At 44.7% G+C, this 21,644-nt stretch overlaps 1 protein-coding gene and 1 long non-coding RNA gene across 3 annotated transcripts in view; one reads left to right on the top strand and one right to left on the bottom strand.

Annotated features, from left to right (window-relative positions):
* Positions 1–19,776, bottom strand: part of LOC141127859 (uncharacterized) — a 28,950-nt gene extending 9,174 nt beyond the window's left edge. Inside the window, exon 1 of the long non-coding RNA XR_012241600.1 lies at positions 19,518–19,776. This is a non-coding gene — a long non-coding RNA (uncharacterized lncRNA). The remainder of the gene's footprint in view (positions 1–19,517) is intronic.
* The window catches only part of LOC141127858 (inactive hydroxysteroid dehydrogenase-like protein 1), a 48,334-nt gene that overhangs the window by 7,565 nt on the left and 19,125 nt on the right, over positions 1–21,644 (top strand). Inside the window, exon 1 of one of the 2 annotated variants that reach the window (XM_073614702.1) lies at positions 14,232–14,333. The exons of the other annotated variant lie outside the window; for it this stretch is intronic. The gene's annotated coding sequence lies outside the window, so the exon portion shown is untranslated. Of the gene's footprint in view, positions 1–14,231; positions 14,334–21,644 lie in introns of those variants that run through there. 2 annotated transcript variants of the gene reach the window in all.

Raw genomic sequence — 21,644 nt, 5'->3', positions numbered from 1 at the left:
CTTGATCTGACATTTCAAAAAAATTATTCGGTTACATCAGCATCAGATGCTTGGTAGCTGGGGGTGATCCAAGACCAATTCATTTTTATGAAGGTCAGTCGATCGACCGAGTTGGTGGACAGGCACATCCTATGATCGGTTAAAAAGCCTCCAGCAGCACTGAATGTGCGTTCTGAAAGAACGCTGGATGCAGGACAGGCCAGTAGCTCAATTGCATACTGTGCAAGCTCTGGCCAGTGATCCATCCTCAAGACCCAGTAACCCAGAGGATTTTCAGTGGGAAAGGTGTCCAAGTCAGATCTTGCCCCTAGACGCTGGCGATGGTTGCTGGAACCGATCATACCTCGGGGCTGCGGACTAAAAAAATGTCTGAACGCATCGGTCAGACGGCCACCTTCTCCACCACTCCTTCTTTGACTGACCGAAGCCTCAGTAACACGTTGTCCAGGAACAGGAGTTTGTAACCTGCCAGTCTCTGGGAACGCGTTGCACAGACCTTTCTGCAAGGCCTCCCGAAGATGTTTCATCCTCTGCTCCCTCTGCGACGGCAAGATAAGGTCCGCAACCTTACACTTGTAACGTGGATGAAGGAGGGTTGCCAGCCAGTATTGATCTCTCCCCTTGATACCATGAATACGAGGATACTTCCGCAGGCTTTGCAGGATCAGGGAGGCCATGCAGCGTAGGTTTGCTGAGGCATTCGGTCCGGAGTCCTCTGGGTCACTAAGGACGACATGATCCGCAGCCACCTCCTCCCAGCCACGTACAAATCCATGGGTTTCTTGGGATTGTAAATGATCCCTTAAAGACTGCTGCTGATGCTGAGTGCCAGGCTCCACCTCCATGCTGACACAATCCTCCTCTTCCTCCTCATCCTCTTCCTGTGTGATCGGCGGGCACACAGGAACACTGTCTGGATAAAGGGGGCCTTGAGAGCTAAGGAAGTCCTCCTCTTCCTGCCTCTGTTCTGCCTCAAGTGCCCTGTTCATTATTCCACGCAGCGTGTGCTCCAACAGGTGGACAAGGGGGACAGTGTCACTGATGCATGCACTGCTCACCATCCTCGTGGCCTCCTCAAATGGTGACAGGACAGTGCATGCATCCCTGATCATGGCCCACTGGCGTGGTGAAAAAACCAAGCTTCCCTGACCCTGTCCTGGTGCCATAGTCGCACAGGTACTCGTTGATGGCCCTCTGCTGCGTGTGCAGCCGCTGCAGCATGGCCAACGTTGAGTTCCACCTGAGGGGCATTTCATAGATTAGGCGGTTACTTGGGCAGGTTAAATTCCTTTTGGAGGTCAGCCAGCCGAGCACTGGCATTATATGAACTGAGGAAATGCACACAGACTTTCCTGGCCTGCCTCAGGACATCCTCTTATCCCGGGTACCTGCCCAAGAACCACTGCACCACCAAGTTAAGGACGTGAGCCAAACAGGGCACATGGGTCAGTTGTCCCTGTCGAAGGGCAGAGAGGAGGTTGATGCCATTGTCGCAAACCACCATACCTGCCTTAAGCTGGCGTGGCATCAACCACCTCTGAACCTGCCCCTGCAGAGCTGACAGAATCTCTGCCCCAGTGTGGCTCCTGTCCCCCAAGCACACCAGCTCAAGCACCGCATGGCATCTTTTGGCCTGCGTGCTTGCGTAACCCCTTGAATGCCTAGGGAGAACCGCTGGTTCCGAAGACAAATCAGCACAGGAAGAGGCCATGGAGGAAGAAGAAGAGGAGGGGGTGGAGGAGAGGTGTGGCAGAAACACCACTAGTAGTATTTTGGAGGCGTGGTGGCGGAACAACCTCCAACACTACTGCACCCTGTCCTGCATTCTTCCCAGCTACCAGAAGGGTCACCCAGTGTGCAGTGAAAGATAGGTAATGTCCCTGTCCATGCCTGCTGGACCATGAGTCAGCGGTAATATGCACCTTACCACAGATGCACTACACTAACTTGTAAATACTGCAGCTGCCTGCGGTAATGTACTAATAGGATCAGAAGAACACCACTAATTTTCTTCAGGTAGCTTTAGGTGCACACTGTGCAGAGGACGCACTACACTAACTTGTAAATACTGCAGCTGCCTGCGGTACTGTACTAATAAGATCAGAAGAACACCACTAATTTTCTTCAGGTAGCTTTAGGTGCACACTGTGCAGAGGACGCACTACACTAACTGTAAATACTGTAGCTAATAGGACTAATAGGATCAGAAGAACACCAGCAATTTTCTTCAGGTAGCTGTAAATACTGTAAAAACACCTGCCTGCCTGTCAGTAGGAAGAGAATAACAAGAACGGGTCTAGCTAAGCTGAATACAGTAAATACAGTATATATATATATATATATATATATATATATATATATATATATATATATATATATATATATACACACACACACACGCAATACACTGTAAGTGCAGCTAACTGACTCGCCTGCCTACTCTAACTTAAATCAAATGACACTGTCTATCTATCTCTCTCTCAACGCCGGAACACACTACACAGGGCCGCCGTGCAGGCGGCCTTATATAGTGTGGGGCGTATATAGTGTGGGGCGTGTACTAAACCCCCTGAGCCATAATTGGCCAAAGCCACCCTGGCTTTGGCCAATTACGGCTCTCTGTACAGATGGCGCTGTGATTGGCCAAGCATGCGGGTCATAGTGCATGCTTGGCCAATCATCAGCCAGCAATGCACTGCGATGCCGCAGTGAATTATGGGCCGTGACGTGCCACTCGAATTTGGCGCAAACGGCCCATATCGTTCGTAATTCGACGAACGGGCGAACATGTGATGTTCGACTCGAACATGGGTTTGACTCGAACACGAAGCTCATCCCTAGTCCTGAATATATGGAATATATGCAGATTGTATGGAGTATACCTTAGTTATATGGAGTATTTTCTGACTGCAATATGCACAGAATGTATGGCCTATATCTTGACTGTTGAAGTATACCCTGAGTGTATGGAGCATACCATGAATGTATACAGCATATCTAGATTGAATGGAGTATATATGGCATATATCCTGATTGTAACTATAGAGTATGCCTAGAATGTATGGAGTATGTCCTAATTGTATGAAGTATATGCTGATTGTATGGCGTATGTTCTGTATGTATGGCATATATCCTGACTGTATGAAGTATGTCCTGATTGTATGGAGTATGCCTAGAATGTATGGAGTATATCCTGATTGTATGGATTATATCCTAATTGTATGGGGTAGTATTCTGATTGTATGGATTATATCCTAATTGTATGGGGTTGTTTTCTGATTGTATGGATTATGTTTGGAGTATATCCCGATTGTATGAAGTATACCCCGAGTGTATGCAGTATGCCCTGCATTTATAGAGTATACCCTGGTTGTATGGAGTATGTTTGGTGTATATTATCCCGATTGTATGGCGTATGCCCTGAACATAGAGTATACCCCATTGTATAGAGTATATTCTGATTGAAGCATCCCCTGAGTGTATGGAGTATGCCTTGAATGTATAGAGTAAACCCTTCAATGCATGGAATACACCCATGTATGGAGCATATTCCTCAGTGTATGGAGTATATCTTGATTGTATGGAAAATACATACAATATATATATATATATATATATATATATATATATATATATATATATATATATATATATATATATATATACATATACATATATACATATATACATATATATATATATATATACACACACACACATACATATACACACACACACACAGTCAGGTCCATTAATTTTGGGACATCGACACATTTCTAATCTTTTAGCTCTATACACCACCACAATGGATTTGAAATGAAACAATCAAGATGTGCTTTAACTGCAGAATTTCAGCTTTAATTTGAGGGTATTTACATCCAAATCAGGTGAAAGGTGTAGGAATTACAACAGTGGCAAAAACATTAGGTGTGGCCAAATCAACTGTTTGGAACATCCTTAAAAAGAAAGAACGCACCGGTGAGCTCAGCAACACCAAAAGACCTGGAAGACCATGGAAAACAACTGTGGTGGATGATCGAACAATTCTTTCACTAGTGAAGAAAACGGAAAATTGAATACTTACCTTTCCGTAATTTTCCTTTCCTGGTGCCTGCCCATGGCAGCATACCCATGGTTGGTTGCTCTGCCCTCTACCAACCCACAGGACCATTTTAACTTTATAAAAAAAGAGTTCCTCCCCTTAGTCAGTATTCTTGTAACTAGATCTCATAACGCTAAGGATCATTGAAGGGAGGGTGTATGCTGCCATGGGCAGGCACCAGGAAAGGAAAATTACGGAAAGGTAAGTATTCAATTTTCTGTTTTCCTGGTGCCTCCCATGTCAGCATACCCATGGTAAATAACTCGCTTACAGGGAGGGTACTGCAATAATGCAATTTAATTAAACAAAAAAGCTACAGTACAGATGACTGCAAAGTCCTTTCCCCAAACTCTTGTGAAGTAAGGACTGCTGGGTCCACACTATAGTGGGACATGAACGTGCTGAAGGACGACCAGCTGGCCGCTCGACAAATTGTCTCACGGGAGACCCAAGCCAAAGCTGTCCAGGAGGAGGCTATTCCACGTGTTGAGTGCGCATTGACTGCATTTGGAACTGGGAGACCACTAGCCGGATATGCTCTTTGGATTAACCTTACAATCCAGCTTGCCAAGGTCGCCTTAGATGCTGCCATTCCCTTTCTGGCACCCTTGGGGATGACAAATAGCCGTTGATCTTTCCTGAACTGCTGCGTCAAATTTAGGTAGTGACTTAGGGATCTGGCTATATCCAACTCATGCAGTTTTGAGGAGGCTGGATCCTCCCCAAATGCTGGTAGAACCCACTCTTGGTTCAGATGGAAGACTGAAGGTACTTTAGGGATGAACTGATGAATAGGTTTCAACACCACCCTGTCCGGGAAGAAGGTAATGTAGGATTCTTGTGACCCTAATGCTTGAATCTCTGATACCCTGCGACCCGAAGTGATGGCGACTAGAAAGACTGCCTTCAGAGAAATATCCTCCAAGGTGCTTTCTTCTGTTGGAGCAAACGGAAGTTTTGAAAGGATATTAAGCACGATAGTCAAATCCCATTTGGGGTATAGCGTCTTTCTAGGCGGTCTCAATCTTAAAACTGCTTTCAAGAAACGTTCCACCAGAGGATCTAGCACCCACCAGGTGTCTGTTAGAGCTGAAAGGGCTGAAACCTGGACCTTAAGCGTATTCAGGCCCAAACCTAAGTCCAATCCACTCTGTAAAAAGGGGAGTATGTTCTGGATTCCGGGGTTTAGAGGATCGAAATGGTTTGTTTCTGCCAATTCAGTAAACTTTCTCCAAACTCTATAGTATGTGGAATTCGTAGATGCTTTTCTGGCCTGTAGTAGTGTTTGAATGACATTATGCGAACATCCTAACTCGCCCAACCTTTTCCGCTCAACTTCCAAACCCTCAAGTCTAGGATCTCCGGCGGGTGCGGGTGACAGAACTTGCCTTGAGACAGAAGGTTGTCTATGCGTGGAAGGTGAAGCGGTTTGCACAAGGTCATCTTGATTAGCAACGTGAACCACGGTCTCTTGGGCAAGTATGGAATCACTGCTAAAACTGTGATCGCTTCTGTGGTTAGACGTTGGAGAAACCTCAGTATCAGTGGAGTTGGTGAGTATGCGTATGCCATCTGAAAGTTCCATGGCTGGGCTAGGGCATCCACCCCTGCTGATTTCGGAGATGGGAACCTTGAAAAAAAAAAAGCGGTGTCTTTGCATTGAGTGGGGAGGCAAATAGGTCTATTTGGGGAGTGCCCCATTGTTGGCATATCCAGGAGAAGACCCTCGGATTCAGAGACCACTCACTGTTGTGGCTGAAAGATCTTGAAAGCTGATCGGCTAACTGGTTCTCTGGCCCTGGGATATATGAGGCTCGTAGGTTGACTAAATTCCTCTCGGCCCATGTCAGAATGGGTGTCACTTCGTTCAGAAGGGACCTGCTGTGCGTTACTCCTTGATTCTGAACATAAGCTACTGCCGCTTTGTTGTCCATCTGGAGAAGGATGGATTTTCCCCTGAGGAAGGTGGCCAGAGACAGGATTGCTAACCAAGCCGCCCATAGCTCCAAGGTGTTTGATACTACCTCTGTCGCATTGAATTGCCATCTGCCCTGTACCAACTGGTCTTGGTAATGTGCCCCCCCTTCTAACTGACTTGCGTCTGTCGTCAGAACAGTCCATGGGATGGGGCCAAGGGGACAGTGAAGCAGAAGGTTGGATGGTCTTGTCCACCACCAAAAGCTGGATTTCATTGTAGGTGTAATCAATATCCTCTGCTCTAGGCGATCTTTCTTCCACTGTGATAAGAAGCCCACCTGGAAAGTCCGTAGATGCCATCTGGCCCATTTCACCATAGGTATGCATGAAGAGAGGGAACCTAGCAGGCTTAGACAGTCTGATGCTGCCATAGAATGGCTCGCTAGCGCCCTTTTCACTTTCCCTATCAATGAAGGGATTTTTTCTGCAGGGAGTGAAACTGCTCTTCCTGGAGTGTTGAAGAATGCCCCTAGGTAAATTATCTCCTGTGTGGGCGTAAGTTGACTTTTGGCTTAGTTGATTAGCCAACCAAACTTTATCAGTGTGTCTAGGACCAACTGTATTTGTATCACCAAGGTCTGCCTGTGCTGAGAAAGAACTAGAATATCGTCCAAATAGTGTAGTACTCAAATCCCCTTCTCTCGAAGAGGAGCCAAGATCGCTACTAGCACTTTGGTGAAAGTTCTGGGCGCTGTTGAAATCCCGAAGGGAAAGCATTGGAATTGAAGATATAAGTCGCCTATTCTGAACTGAAGAAAAGGTTGAAACTGAGGGCAGATAGGTATGTGCAGATACGCATCCTGAAGGTCTATGGACGCCATCCAATCTCCTGGCTGAACAGATAGAATGACCGTGTTTAAGGACTCCATCTTGAAATGTTCCACCCGGATATACCTGTTCAGCCTCTTCAGGTCTAGCACCGGCCTCCAACCCCCTGATTTTTTGGGGACCAAGAAGACTGGGGAATAAAAGCCTAAGTGCTTCTCCAAGTCTGGAACTGGTACTACTGCCTGCTGGAGAACAAGCATTTTAACATATTGAAGAAGGACCTCCTTCTCTCTGGAGGTTGGAATCTTGGTGGCCTGAAAGGAATAGAGGGGAGGCTGCCTTTTGAATCCCCAGAAATGACCTTGACAGACCGTGGACACTGCCCACTGGTCTACGCAACCTTCCACCCAAACCCGGGCAAACGCCTTTAGACGGGCTCCTACCGGACCGGTTTGGGTGGAGAGGGCTTCAAAAGGACTTCTGGCCATCAACTGTGGATGTAGAGGCTTTTGGTTTAGCCAACCTCAGAAAGGTAGCTTGTGAACCTTTCCAGCCCCTTCTATACTCCCTTCCCGGACGGTAGGATCTGGAGTCCTTCCCTCTTAACTGGCCCGCCGGGTGGTTTGCAAATCTCTTCCTCCTGCTTCTGTCCTGGGGAATTAACCCACTTTTCCCCCCTGTGACTCTGGTAATTGCTGTATCCATTTTTTCGCCAAACAGGGCTTTCCCATCGTATGGAATACGACACCATGATTGCTTAGACGTTGGGTCGGTTGACCATGGTTTTAGCCACAACGCTCTTCTGGCCATTATGGAATACAGCATGGCCCTGGGAGAGCATTTTAGGACGTCAATAGCAGCTTCTGCTATGAAATCTGAGGCCAGCTTTAATTCATCCAGTGTCTTAATGATTTCTTCTGAACCTACCCCTTGTCTGAGGGCCGTTTCCACGTTGTCTGACCATACTCTGGTGGCCCTTGAGATCGAAGTCAGAGCTACCGCCGGCTTGCATGCTCCCCCAGCCGCCTGATATTTTTTTTCAGGTCTGAGTCAATCCTTCGGTCAAGGACATCTTTAAAGGAGACTGCGTCTTCTAGTGGCAAGGTCGAGTTTCTAGCCAACCTTATAACTGACTCCGGATTTTCCTCCCACTGGATTGCATCCTTGACCGCGGTTATGAAAGGCTCAACTAGAGCGAAGTCAAAAGCTGAAATATTGCTATCCACCCCTTCCGCCTCATCTTCAGAATCCACCTCTGCGTCCGAATGAGGAGTGGACGCGCTTACTGCTGCTTCAGGCGAGGGTGGGTTAATTTGGTCTTGGGAGAGGGCCAACTCCCTGATTGAATCCTTGATCAAGCTCTTAATTGATTCCAGAGACTGCTGCTTATCTTTCTCTTTATCCCCTGTAGCCTCTAGTAGACACTTCTCGCATACCAATTTTTCCGGCAGCGCTTGTCTTCCACATACCCAACAGGTCTTCTCTTTTGGATACACCGGTCTGTGGGATTCATGTCTGCTAGGGGTATGTCAGGGTGACCTCTGGCCACTGCGGGAGGCATGAGCTGAGGATGAGTGAGAGTGTCCTGAGCTCCTATGACCTTTGGATCTCCTATCTGAGGAGCTACGGTGAGATGATCTGCGGGATGATCCCCGGTGTGGGCTGTAGAAACAAAAAATATGTTCTAATTTGCCCGTAGTGCTCTTTTTTATTTTAGTTTAAAACTTACCTGATTGTTGCAGCCCTTACCTAGCGGTATGATGAGGATCTTTTTGTTGCGGTATCACATTACTAGGGGCAGCTTGGCCAGGCTCCATTGCAAAAAATAGGAAAGACACTTAAGGGAGATGTCTTCACCTTGATAGCTGGCCCTGTAATGAATCCCAGGCTCTCCATTTATGCTGAGAGCACTTTGGGAGTACCAAGATGGCCGCTGACAGCTTCAGTTTGCTACTGAGCATGCACCGTACTGTCACATGTGCAAGTAACAGCCTGCTCACATACAGATAGGAGACATACCATCAGGGAAGATCATAGAGGAGAGGCTAAGCTCCTGTTAATCTTCCAATATGGCCCAAAAAAAGATCCACAGAAAAAAACGGCCTCCCATACTTATCTGGCGCCTTTAGCAGCCCAAGCGATGGGACTCCATACTGCAGGAGAGCATGAACCTGCAACGGTTACACCATAAAGCGGTGAGGTAAGGCTGATAATGATCCTGCAGGCATGAGGACAAAGTAAAGAATACTGACTAAGCGGAGGAACTCTTTTTTTATAGAGTTAAAATGGTCCTGTGGGTTGGTAGAGGGTGGAGCAACCAACCATGGGTATGCTGACATGGGAGGCACCAGGGAAACACCCTTCACAACAGTTGGCCAGATCAAGAACACTCTCCAGGAGGTAGGTGTATGTGTGTCAAAGTCAACAATCAAGAGAAGACTTCACCAGAGTGAATACAGAGGGTTCACTACAAGATGTAAACCATTGGTGAGCCTCAAAAACAGGAAGGCCAGATCAGAGTTTGCCAAACAACATCTAAAAAAGCCTTCACAGTTCTGGAACAACATCCTATGGACAGATGAGACCAAGATCAACTTGTACCAGAGTGATGGGAAGAGAAGAGTATGGAGAAGGAAAGGAACTGCTCATGATCCAAAGCATACCACCTCATCAGTGCAGCATGGTGGTGGTAGTGTCATGGCGTGGGCATGTCTGGCTGCCAATGGAGCTGGTTCTCTTGTATTTACTGATGATGTGACTGCTGACAAAAGCAGCAGGATGAATTCTGAAGTGTTTCAGGTAATATTATCTGCTCATATTCATCAAAATGCTTCAGAACTCATTGGACGGCGCTTCACAGTGCAGATGGACAATGACCCGAAGCATACTGCAAAAGCAACCAAACAGTTTAAGGGAAAGAAGTGGAATGTTATGCAATGGCCAAGTCAATCACCTGACCTGAATCCGATTGAGCATGCATTTCACTTGCTGAAGACAAAACTGAAGGGAAAATGCCCCAAGAACAAGCAGGAACTGAAGACAGTTGCAGTAGAGGCCTGGCAGAGCATCACCAGGGATGAAACCCAGCGTCTGGTGATGTCTATGCGTTCCAGACTTCAGGCTGTAATTGACTGAAAAGGATTTGCAACCAAGTATTAAAAAGTGTAAGTTTGATGGATGATTGTTAAACTGTCCCATTACTTTTGGTCCCTTCAAAAGTGGGAGGCACATATACAAACTGTTGTAATTCCTACACCGTTCACCTGATTTTGATGTAAATACCCTCAAATTAAAGCTGAAAGTCTGCAGTTAAAGCACATCTTGTTTGTTTCATTTCAAATCCATTGTGGTGGTGTATAGAGCCAAAAATATTAGAATTGTGTCGATGTCCCAATATTTATGGACATGACTGTATATCACCAGTTGCAATTGGTGGGCACTACCGCTCACTGGCCCTGCAGCATTTAGGGGGTTAAATCAGGTGGTGAGGAGGCAACATATTGCCTCCTCACGGCCTGTCTAATACCTCTGAAAAGCAATCTATGTGTGGATTGCTTTTCAGAGGAGTGGCAGTCTTTTACAGTAAGAGAATAAGTGCCGTTCACACTTTTGTGCTGCAAATTCGCAACAAATTCTGTGTGGATTGCACCCCACATCCAAATCGCACCCCGTTCATGCAAACCCCTGCAAGTGTGTATATTAAGTTAACGACACCCCAAAATCAGTTCACAAAACACAGTGCGATTTACAGAATTGGATTGCATGGGTGTGAACACCCAAGTGATCTGATTCTAGTACGGCCAAAAAAAGGGTCCTGCCCCATTTTAGTGCAGATTTGGTGCGATTTCAGCCATACAGAATAATGGCTCAACTCGCACTGCTGAAGAATCGCATGTGATTTGAACAGGGATGCGGTGCAATTCCTGCTCAAACTCGCATACGGTTTCCGTACCGCATAGTGTGAGTCGGCACTCAAAGCAGCAGAAGAGAAGGATATACGCAAACATTTGTCAAGTTGAAGGGGGGGTGTTTGGACACACCGATTTTACAGCCCCTTGTCTCCTCCAACTGAAATTTTCACTTGCTGCATCTGCGTGCACACACACCTATCTAGCACCATGCTGTGTGTGTGTGTGCACATCAGGGGTTGGGGCTGCTAGCATGGGTACAGCAGGGAATGAGGGATTGGTGATTTTACAAAGGGTCTTCAGCACCCTGGGGGCCTGTGCTGTCCACTCTGAGTCCTCTTGTGAAATATAGAGTGACACTGCAGGATCGGCACAGGCAGATACAAAGGCAGCACAGTTCACTGTTCACCAGTCCCAACCTGCTGCCGTGGAGGCATACCTAAAGCATTTGGCACCCGGGGTGAATCCTATATCTGGCATCCCCCCTCCCCCCCATAAAAATGAACACAGTTGCAGCAAGGTGGTGTAGGTTGTTAGGGATTAAATCAGATGGTGAGGAGGCAATATAATGCTTCCTTGTCGCCTGTCAAACACCCTCTGAAAAGTGCTCCACTGTGGTTCACTCTTCAGAGGGCAACACTAGTGTACCCTAATCTACAGCAATGCAACAGGGCCGATCCTAGGGTCACAGACATCTTGGCGCAGAAATATTTCTGGTGCCCCCAAATGGGTGTGGTCATCTTGCTAACCCCTCCCCTTTACAAATGTTTCTATGGCAATGACTGCAGCCTCATCAATGCCCATCAATGCAGCCTCATCAGTGCCCATCAATGTAGCCTCATTAGTGCAGCCTCACCAGTGGCCATCAGCACAGCCTCATCAGTGCCCATCAGCACCGCCTCATAAGTGCCCATCAATGCAGCCTCACCAGTGCCCATCAATTTAGCCTCACCAGTGCCCATCAGCACAGGCTCATCAGTGCTCATCTATGCAGCCTCATGAGAGCCCATCAATATAGCCTCATCAGTGCCCATCAGTGCAGCCTCACCAGTGCCCATCAGTGCAGCCTCACCAGTGTCCATCAATGGGGGGGGGGGAACAGGGGGGCCCCCTCAGATGTGTCACTCCAAACATGCTGATCCCGCAGGTGATTCCTCTAGAGCTGGGAGCCCGGGACCAGCTGTGCACTGCTGGTACATCTGGTCTTCTCCCTTTCTCCTGGGCAACTAGGGCTGGAAGACTGGGGGGGGGGGGGGGGGGGCGAGGTAGAGCGGGTAGGGACTCCCAAATCCTGTCAACCAATAAGCTAATTCCCTGCTGTGCAGCTGTTTAGAAAAAAAAACTTCTCCGGGTCTCCCCTGTGTTCAAGAGGGCCGGGGGACAGAGAGCGGACTATTTCGACACTTTCGGCTTTGGGCGGATTAATCTGCAGCAGAGCTCCCAGCCGGCTCCAATGTATTGATATAGAAGAGGCCTGCCTTCAACTGCGTAGCGTGCTGCTGTGGATTAATCCGCCTAAAGCCGAAAGTGGTGAAATAGTCCGCTCTCTGTCCCCCGGCCCTATTGAACACAGGGGAGACCCGGAGAAGTTTTTTTTTTTCTAAGCAGCTGCACAGCGAGGGATGAGCTTAAGCAGAAATAGAACAGAAAGTGCAGCTGCAGCCGCCCGACTCCCGAGGCTGGCAGCCCCAGTGTTGCTAGTTGTCACTTGTCCATGGCTGTGCAGAGACCACACTAAAGTCATCAGCCCTGGACCCGGCTACTAATGGGAACGTAATTCCAGTTGTGGAAAAAGTACAGGAATGCCGTTCCCTGCCTTTTGCAGAATATCGGTCTGTCCCTGATGTTTTTCCTGGAGAGAAGTGGCTTCTTTTGCTGCCCTTCTTGACACCAGTCCATCCTCCAAAAGTCTTTGCCTCACTGTGCGTACAGATGCACTCACAGTTGCCTGCTGTCATCCTGAGCAAGCTCTGCACTGGTGGTGCCCTGATCCCGCAGCTGAATCAACTGTAGGAGACAATTCTGGCACTTGCAGGACTTTCTTGGGTACCCTGAAGCCTTCTTCAAAAATGCAGTGGAAATGTTTTTTATGGGATTAAAGCGGACCCACTTTTGAGAGGTGGTCTTAAATGAAAGACCACTTCTCCTCCCCTCGTTTTTGGCTAATAAAAAAAAATAATTTTTTCTTCTAACTTACCTTTTTAAGAAGTACGGCCTGTACTTCCGGTCCAGCCGGTCCGTGGTGCAGGATATCATATCCTCTTCTTTGGCAAGCCCCCCCGAAGTCTTCTGAGACCTGTGTGTGTCCCAGAAGACATCTGGCCATTCACAATGTGTCTCGCGACTTGCGCATGAGCAGTAGAAAACGGGCAGTGAAGCCGCAAGGCTCCACTGCCTGTTTCCCTTAATTAGAATGGCGGGGCCTGCACCCGATCCGATGTATGGATCGGCCTCAGGAGGCCGACATCGCGGGCTCCCTGGACACGTAAGTGTCCTTATTAAAAGTCAGCAGCTACAGTGTTTGTAGCTGCTGAATTAAAAAAAAAAAAATTTGCGGGTGGAACACCGCTTTAAGTTCATTTTCATGGCAAAAAGGGACTTTGTAATTAATTGCAATTCATCTGATCACTCTTCATAACATTCAGGAGTATATGCAAATTGCCATCATAAAAGCTGAGGCAGCAGACTTTGCGAAAATGAATATTTGTGTCATTTCAAAACTTTTGGCCACGGCTGTACAGTATATACTGTACATATTGTACTTATGCTGTATATTTCTTTTTAACCTACTCAGGATTACATCTATTATTATTTATCTTAAAGCGGAGTTCCGCTGAAAAAAAAATATTAAAAGTCAGCAGCTACAAATACTGCATAATATATGGACACTTACCTGTCCTGGGTGCCCGCGATGTCGGCACCCGAAGCCGATCTTTCCCTCGGGTGGAGGAGCCGCCATCTTCAGCCTTGCGACTTCACTTCCTGGTTCCCTACTGCACATGCATGAGTCGCGCTGCACAATTCCACTGGTCCCTGCTGTCTTCTGGGACCTGTGTGTCCTCCCCCCTGAAAGGTGCCAAATGTGACACCGGAGGGGGGGGAAGGATTACAAAAAGCGGAAGTGGAACTCCGATTTAATACTTGCTCTATTAGCATGGCCACTTTTCTCACCGTACAAATTTGTAACTTCTGCAGATGTTTGTCCAAAGAACCTTGGTTGACTTTATTTGTGCTTTTCACTAATTGATTTTAATTAAACATAAAGCTTTTTATTCATTCACTATGTATTTATTGACACACCTTTACATTTTCTATCGATTTATATATCTGCAAAAAGTTGTTCATGTGCTTGTGAGCCAAAGCCTTGTACTATCAACATATAAGTTGACAACATTTTTTTTTAAACCCCCCCTCCCCGGTTTTAATTATGTGCTAATACATATGGCATGTTATAACATCACCTTTATCTCCTCCTTTAGTCTCTACCCCTTTTCCCTCATTTACCAGGTACTTTTCGTTATGAACGGATTTTCTTCAGCTACTTACTGAACCTTACATGACAAAGGTCTATCTTTCAGGTATTTACTATTACTATAAAATGTATATATAGCCATCCTATGATCATTTTACAATGCAATACATTTTACAATGCCATCTGATCACTCAGTCAGCAGGCCATTCAAACTATTGAAAATGTATCACTTTGTATAGCAGAACTTTTCTACGGTAGGTTGCTAAGAATTTTGCAAAATAATACTTTTTTTTTCTTAGATACAATTTTTATCTCAATTGTAAAGATATCATTGTGGCTTTTTACAAAATACACTATTTGCAGTAAAGTTTTATATATTATTATTATTATTTTTTTTTTTTTGTATAAATATGTTTAAGTTCTGTTGATTTTAAGGGAATACATGTTTAGTTGATCTTTCTCAAAACAACAAAACTTTTTTTGGGGGGCAGTATGTTTACAAATATTTTTTATAGACATTCCTTATAGTAGTTTATTTTGTTGTTAGTACTATATGCTGTTTTGTGCATGCATGTTTATATATTTAGGCTAAAGCCTTGGTATTTTTTTCAGATTATTTAATTTTTCGACAAATGACTTTACATTTTATAGTATAAGCAGCTGTTGTTCACATTTGTATGTTTTTAGCCCTGAAAAAGGGATATTTTCCCCAGAAAGATGTCAAGGATTTATTATCTATCTCCTTTTTCTGATGTCCTTGCAGTCAAGTATACTTAGCTATCCCGAGATGTCTGGAACAGTCGTTTCTTTCCCCTTCACCAAATTACAATGAGTGCCTGTGATTTAGCTTTTTGGGTGGTGGCCAGCCTTTGGGCCATCCAAGTCAGCCAATTCCATCAGATATTCTGTCACCAATCCAGCAACTCTAATAAGACTTTATATGTTCACTTAATCATTTAATTAAACTCAAGACATCAGGTGATTGATATAATTAATATTAGCTTTAATTTTTTAACCATTTCAATACCAGGCACTTACACCCCCTTCCTGCCCAAGCCAATTTTCAGCTTTCAGCGCTTTCGCTGTTTAATTAGTGACAATTGCGCGGTCATGCTACACTGTACCCAAACAGAATTTTTATCATTTTGTTCCCACAAATAGAACTTTCTTTTGGTGGTTTGATCACCTCTGCTTTTTTTATTTTTTGCTAAACAAATAAAAAAAAAGACCAAAAATTTTGAAAAAAAAAAGTTTTTCTTTTGTTTCTGTTATAAAGTTTTGTACATAAGTACGTTTTCTCCTTCACTGATGGGCACTAATAAGGTGGCACCGATGAGGTGGCACCAATGAGGGGGCACTGACAGACGGCACTGGTGGGTGGCACTGATATGCAGCACTGATGGGCATTGATAGGCAGCACTGATGGGCACTCATGGGGGGCACTGGTGGGCACTGAAAGACTGCACTGATGGGTACTTATGGATGGCACTGATAGACAGCACTGCTGGACACTGATAGGCTTCACTGCTGGGCAATGATGGGCACTGATACGTGGCACTGATATGCGGCACTTATAGATGGCACCGATAGGCATCACTGATGGCACTGGCAGGCATTGGGGATGGGCACTGATTGGCAGCTGTCTGGGCACTGATTGGCATTTCCCTGGTGGTCTAGGGTGGCATACCTGGTGTTCCAGTGTGGTGGCAATCCCTGCTAGTCTTGGGCGGGCATCTGTGGGGGGGCTGTGCTGATAAACAATCAGCACAGACCCCCCCATCAGGAGATCAGCCGATTGGCTCTCCTCTACTCGCGTCTGTCAGATGCGAGTGAGGGACAGTCGATCAACGGCTCTTCCTGTTTACATCGTGATCAGGCTCTTTACCAAGATCGGTGTAGTAGTGTGTCAGAGTGACACACCGCACCACCAATCACCGCGATGCGCGCCCCCACGGGAGCGTGGCGGCTGTTATCCTGCTGGATGTCATATGACGCCCAGTCAGGATAACTGAACCACCGCCCGGCCGTCATTCTGCTATAGGCCGGGCGGGAAGTGGTTAAACAATTGTTGCCTTATCACAAAACAACTATACAGTACAACACATATATATATATATATATATATATATATATATATATATATATATATATATATACTATTTTGCAGTTATGCAGACCTTTCATTCTCTCATTGTGTCAGAACTTTCAATAAAAAACCCTTGTTTGTAAAATATTAGATTCCTAGATTCAAGGTGAAATATAGACAGAAAGGCTAGTAGTGATAGTAATTATAACAATATTGCTAGCTGTCACAGTTATATCATTAACCACTTTACCTTTTTTTGGACATCCTAGGGACATTCAAAATGTGAATGGTTTATAACAAGCCCCTGACTGCAGCAGCCATGAGCTTGTATTGGTTTTCTTCTGCCGGCTTCTGGTGGTAATTTAAACATAATCTGGGTTGCTGTATAGCCCTTTTATAGTGCTTTTTACAGGCCCCTGATGTCTCCATAAAGAGGATCTGTCACCAGTTCAATGCTATCACATACGGGGCTTGTTAGTGCCCTTGTGATAGCAATAAAGTTCAATGAAAAAAGTAAAAAAAAAAAAAAAAAATACAATTATTTAACCACTTTAATTATGGGCACTTTCACCCGCTTCCTGCCCAGGCCAGTTTTCAGCTTTCAGTGCTATTGCACTTTGAATGACTATTGCGCAGCCATGCAACACTGTACCCATATGATATTTTTATCAGTTTTTTAGATAGATATAGCTTTCTTTTGGTGTTATTTAATCATCACTGGGTTTTTTATTTTTTGATAAAAGAAAAAAGACCGAAACTTTTGAGAAAAAAAGTTTTCTTAGTTTGTGTTATAAATTTTTACAAATAAGTAATTTTTCTTCTTCACTGATGTATGCTGACGAGGCTGAAATGATCAGCACCGATAGGCTGCACTGATGCCCAGATAGCAAGCAATTCAGCTGCAAGTTTGAAAATGACTTGCTGAGCTATTCATAGACTTGTGCAATAAACTTGTGCAAGTTTTTTGCACAATTGCAGCAAGTCCACATTCCATGACTCCAAATCAATTTTCTTTGCAAACATTCTGCAAATCTGCTGCAAGTTCTGGTTCAGTTATGTTGCGCAAAAGTCATCCCACCACAGGGGTCACTGTAACTTGCTGTAGACTCACCACTGCAACTTTGCTCCTGCTAGAGACTTGCCACGCAAATTTGGAAAAGTGGCTACTAGAACTTGTGCTTCAAGTGCTCTGCAAGTGTACAACTTGCCAGTGAAAATGTGCAGCAAATTAACAGGCTTACAATTCAACACTGCCACAAATTGTGGCAAATAATCCACTGATGAGGCTGCACTGATGGGCACTGATGAGGCAGCACTGATGGGCGGCACTGATGGGCACTGATAAGCCGCACTGATGGACTCTTTTAGACAGCACTCATGGGCACTGATAAGCTTCACTGAGATGCACTGATAAGCTGCACTGATCAGGACACTGATGATCAGTGCCCTGACTATCAGTGTAAACAGTGTGCTGACAGCCTTGTCAGTTATCGGAACTCCTTTCCTCACACAGACACAGCCCATCTGGAAAGGAATGCTGATAACCAGAAAGTCAGCTGATCACAGGGTAAAGGGATGCTGTAATTAGCTCTTTACCCTGATCTGTGATCAGCTGTTTCAGAAGGACACAGCGTTATCATAGCATGTCCAATGCGTGCCTTAGGGGGGCGCACAAGGGGGCAGGGTTCTGAGAGGACGTCTACGTCTCCCTCCCAGAACTATAGTACCATGCTGTAGCTGTCTTTTGGCTATAGCACGGTAGTAAGGTGGTTAATAAAAAAATATGAAAAAAATTAAAAACAGCTTCATTGTCCACACCCACAAATGCAAAAGCAAGCACACGGTGCCTAGGTGTATGTAAGCAAATATCGTCACACATAAGTTATATATCGCTCTGAACATTGGAATGAGGACAATAATTCTAGGAAACTCATTTGAGGCTTGAGACATTTGGTATCTATTTATTCTGTACTACCTCATCTTTTTGTACAAACAATTGGGGATTAAATTGTGTTTGTGTGCAATAAAATGTATCTTATTTATTTTTTTCCTGAAAACAGATTTGATAAACAGTTAAGCAAATTTCATGCAACATAAAAAAATGCTACTACCATCTTTTTATTCTACAGGACCTATGCCTTTAGAAAATATATAATGGGGAACTAGTTAACCCCTTAGTGACTAAGGGTAAAACAAATGCCTGAACACAATTTTGCACTTTTGACATGTTTTAGTAAAACTGTACATATCATCACAACTACTCTGTGTATCCAGGTGGATTGTACCTTGCTTTTTTCATGACAAAGTGGGCTTTCTTTTGGTGATAAATGATAATGGATATATCCTGTTTTTTTTTTAATTATCAAAGGAATGCTAGCCCAAAATATTAAAAAAAAGCATTTTCCTTTTTAAATGTAGCTGTATATTTCTTGCTCTTACTATAACTTACCACCAAAGAACAACCCAAAATAAATTCTCCTGCTCCTGATGATCACAGTGGTACCACATAAGTTCATGTTAGTTGTTGTTTGTACTTGTAGTAGGGCCCAGGAACACAATAGTGTACGTTCTGTTTTGTTTTTTTATCCTACGTAAAACACACTGACACTAATTTAAAAAATGCTTTTTTTTAAAAATAATCCTACCCAAAAATATACTGACCCTGACCTTTGACTCCAACGTTTGACCCTTACATTGGCCCTAACACTAATCCTGAGTCTGACCTAGCTCAAACCTTGACCTAGCTATTTTCTTTTCATTTTTTTTTTTTTTTTTACACGCTTTTGTTTATTTAAATATTTCTCTCCTGCAAGCAGAGAAAGATACAATGTATCTTTCTCTCCATTCAGAAGAGAAAGAAAATACATGTGCGGGCTGCACAGTGCCTGATCACTGTGTCAATAGGAGGCTATCACAGCAATTAGGTGACTGAGAACCGGGAGTCATGGGTCCTGATCATTAGTACGATACCCGGGGATTTCAGTGAGTGCCTGGTCCCTGTGCTGTGAGTGCACTGTACGGCACGCTCCTAGCAAAAGATAGGTACGCATATATGTGGCCTCATGGATAACGACAGCAGGAAGGGGTTAAGAGGAACTTCACCCTTATCGTAAACATTACAACAAAGGCATCTTTAGAAAGGTTTAGTAATTACAATCTACAAACAGATACTTATAGATAATTGCAGGCTATTTATTTTCTGACCTTATTTTTCTTTCCCTCCACATTCTTCTTATGGTGACCATTTTCACTGTGAACAGATTAATCCATCTCCCTTTACTTCCTGTAACTCTGCCTAGAACTCTGGGTCTGCCTCCTGGAACATGTGAAAGGATGCAGCTGTAAGGCCCTGTTTACATCACCAGTGCTTCTGTCAGGAACATGGTGCCAGCCGATAGGCTAAAGTGTGCTGTCTGGCTAGTGCATGTCCACTGCTTTCATGCAGCTTATTTAAAGTGGCACTTTAGTCAGAAAATGAAGTCTTGTTACTATACCCTTTTGCAGGTATAGCTATGTAAAACATTAAAAATAAGTGCCTATATGGTTTAACGTTTGATAATACACTGTCTCACCTTGCTCTGCACATGCTCAGTTGTTCTCTATTTTGAGGCACAGTGTTGAAAATGTAGAGGCCAATCTGCTGACAGCCTAAAGATTTACTGCTGCTCAATGGCTCAGGGCTTCAATAAAATGACAGCCTTCGGCAAGAAGAAGCAGGAATAAGACTGGAGGCAATTTATAGTACACGTAATTTTTGGTACATAATTATTAATGTTGACTGTATGTTCCTTGCTAAAGATGTTTTATCAAGTTGTTATGGGTAAAGTTCTGCTTTAAACCTGAACTCTGCACTAGCCCTTTGCTAATGGTCTTCAGTTTTTGTTATCCAGTTCTTGATGCACATCTTGATCCCGTTGCTGCTTCCTCTCTGACTGTGCTCTCAGATTATCCTTGTCTGCTCATGCTCACTGCCTGCCTCCACTACTGACCTCGACCTCAGGCCTCCGCTATTGACCTCGACCTCGGCTTGGACTACTGAACACACTTTTTTCTAGTGAACCTGTACCTTGATGTCCGATTGTTGCTGACTTCTGCCTTTTTCTGACACTGATTTTGCTCATGCCCTGGTGTCCTTACACTTGGCTATCACTTGTCCAGGCTTGGAAGCAGACTCCACCCTCAACTGGACTTGGCATCTCGACGGTGCACCATCAGCTAACTTTGCTTGTTAGATGCCAGTGCTCCCAAGGTTCTGCTTAGTGTCTACAGATTCACTCAATCAGGAAGTGGAAAAACAGTATGGTTTTCTGACAAAAAAAATCTGAAGAGCAAGACTAGGCATGCTCAGAAATGAAAGAACACACACAAAACAATTCAACACATTACGTCACTTCTGACGTCTGTCATTAGAAAATGTTCTGATGGTGAGTACCCTCTTCACTTTCGATTTGAGACTAGCATCAAACAAAAAACTGACGAAAATTCATCCAATAATCTGACTGTGTGTACAAGGCTTTACTTGGAAGTGATCTCTCAGTTTAAAGAAAAAGGTCCCTTCCAGCCATTTAGGTCTCCAGTATCCTTCTGGTGCATACAAGAGGTCCCTTCCCTTCATTAGCTAATTAATCCTAAAAAATAGAACATTCCACTTCATCACTATAGGAGAAAGCAGTCATGTAGGGGACAGTGAGAGGAACTACAGGCCCAGTAGGAAATACGCTTTCTGACACACCCAAAACTGTCAGATAGGAGAGATACCTGGAGCTCTGCAAGAGAGAGAAGATTTTGCTCACCACATGCAGAACGATTAATGTAAATGTCTTCTTTCACACCTTTACCTTTTTTAGTATGCTCTTTAAAAATGTGGTTAATCGACTATTATTTTTGTTCCTGGACTTGAAGTCCATTAAAGTAAGCCTATGGTGAGAACAGGTAGCTTTCCAATGCTGACCTGTGCTTCTAAAAATACAAGTTGCCCATGAGCAATCCTTATATTTCCCTCATGGCATGTTTCATTCTTTATAAGTTATCCAAGGCAGCGCTTGCTCATGCACATTCATTTGAACGGGCTGCTGCATCCACTTAAAATGCAGTGGAAAAGTCTCTATACCTTTTCAGAAAACTCAGCCGCAGCAAAACCATTTAGTGCACTGTGGTTTTCAGCGCCCATGGGTGCCATTAGGATTAACCATACCCTCACACATCTCCTGAGCGGCAGCTCATTTTTTTATCTGCGGGTGGTTGTAGGCGCGGTAACCGGTGCGATCCTGCTGTGACAACCATCCACACAAGTGTGAACCTAGTCTTATAACATTGGCATGAAAAAGAATC

This window comes from Aquarana catesbeiana, linkage group LG02 (genome assembly GCF_042186555.1).
Source record: "Aquarana catesbeiana isolate 2022-GZ linkage group LG02, ASM4218655v1, whole genome shotgun sequence".
Lineage (NCBI taxonomy): Eukaryota > Metazoa > Chordata > Amphibia > Anura > Ranidae > Aquarana > Aquarana catesbeiana.
The sequence above is the reverse complement of the archived record's forward strand: the minus strand, read 5'-3'. Positions and strand labels throughout refer to the sequence as shown.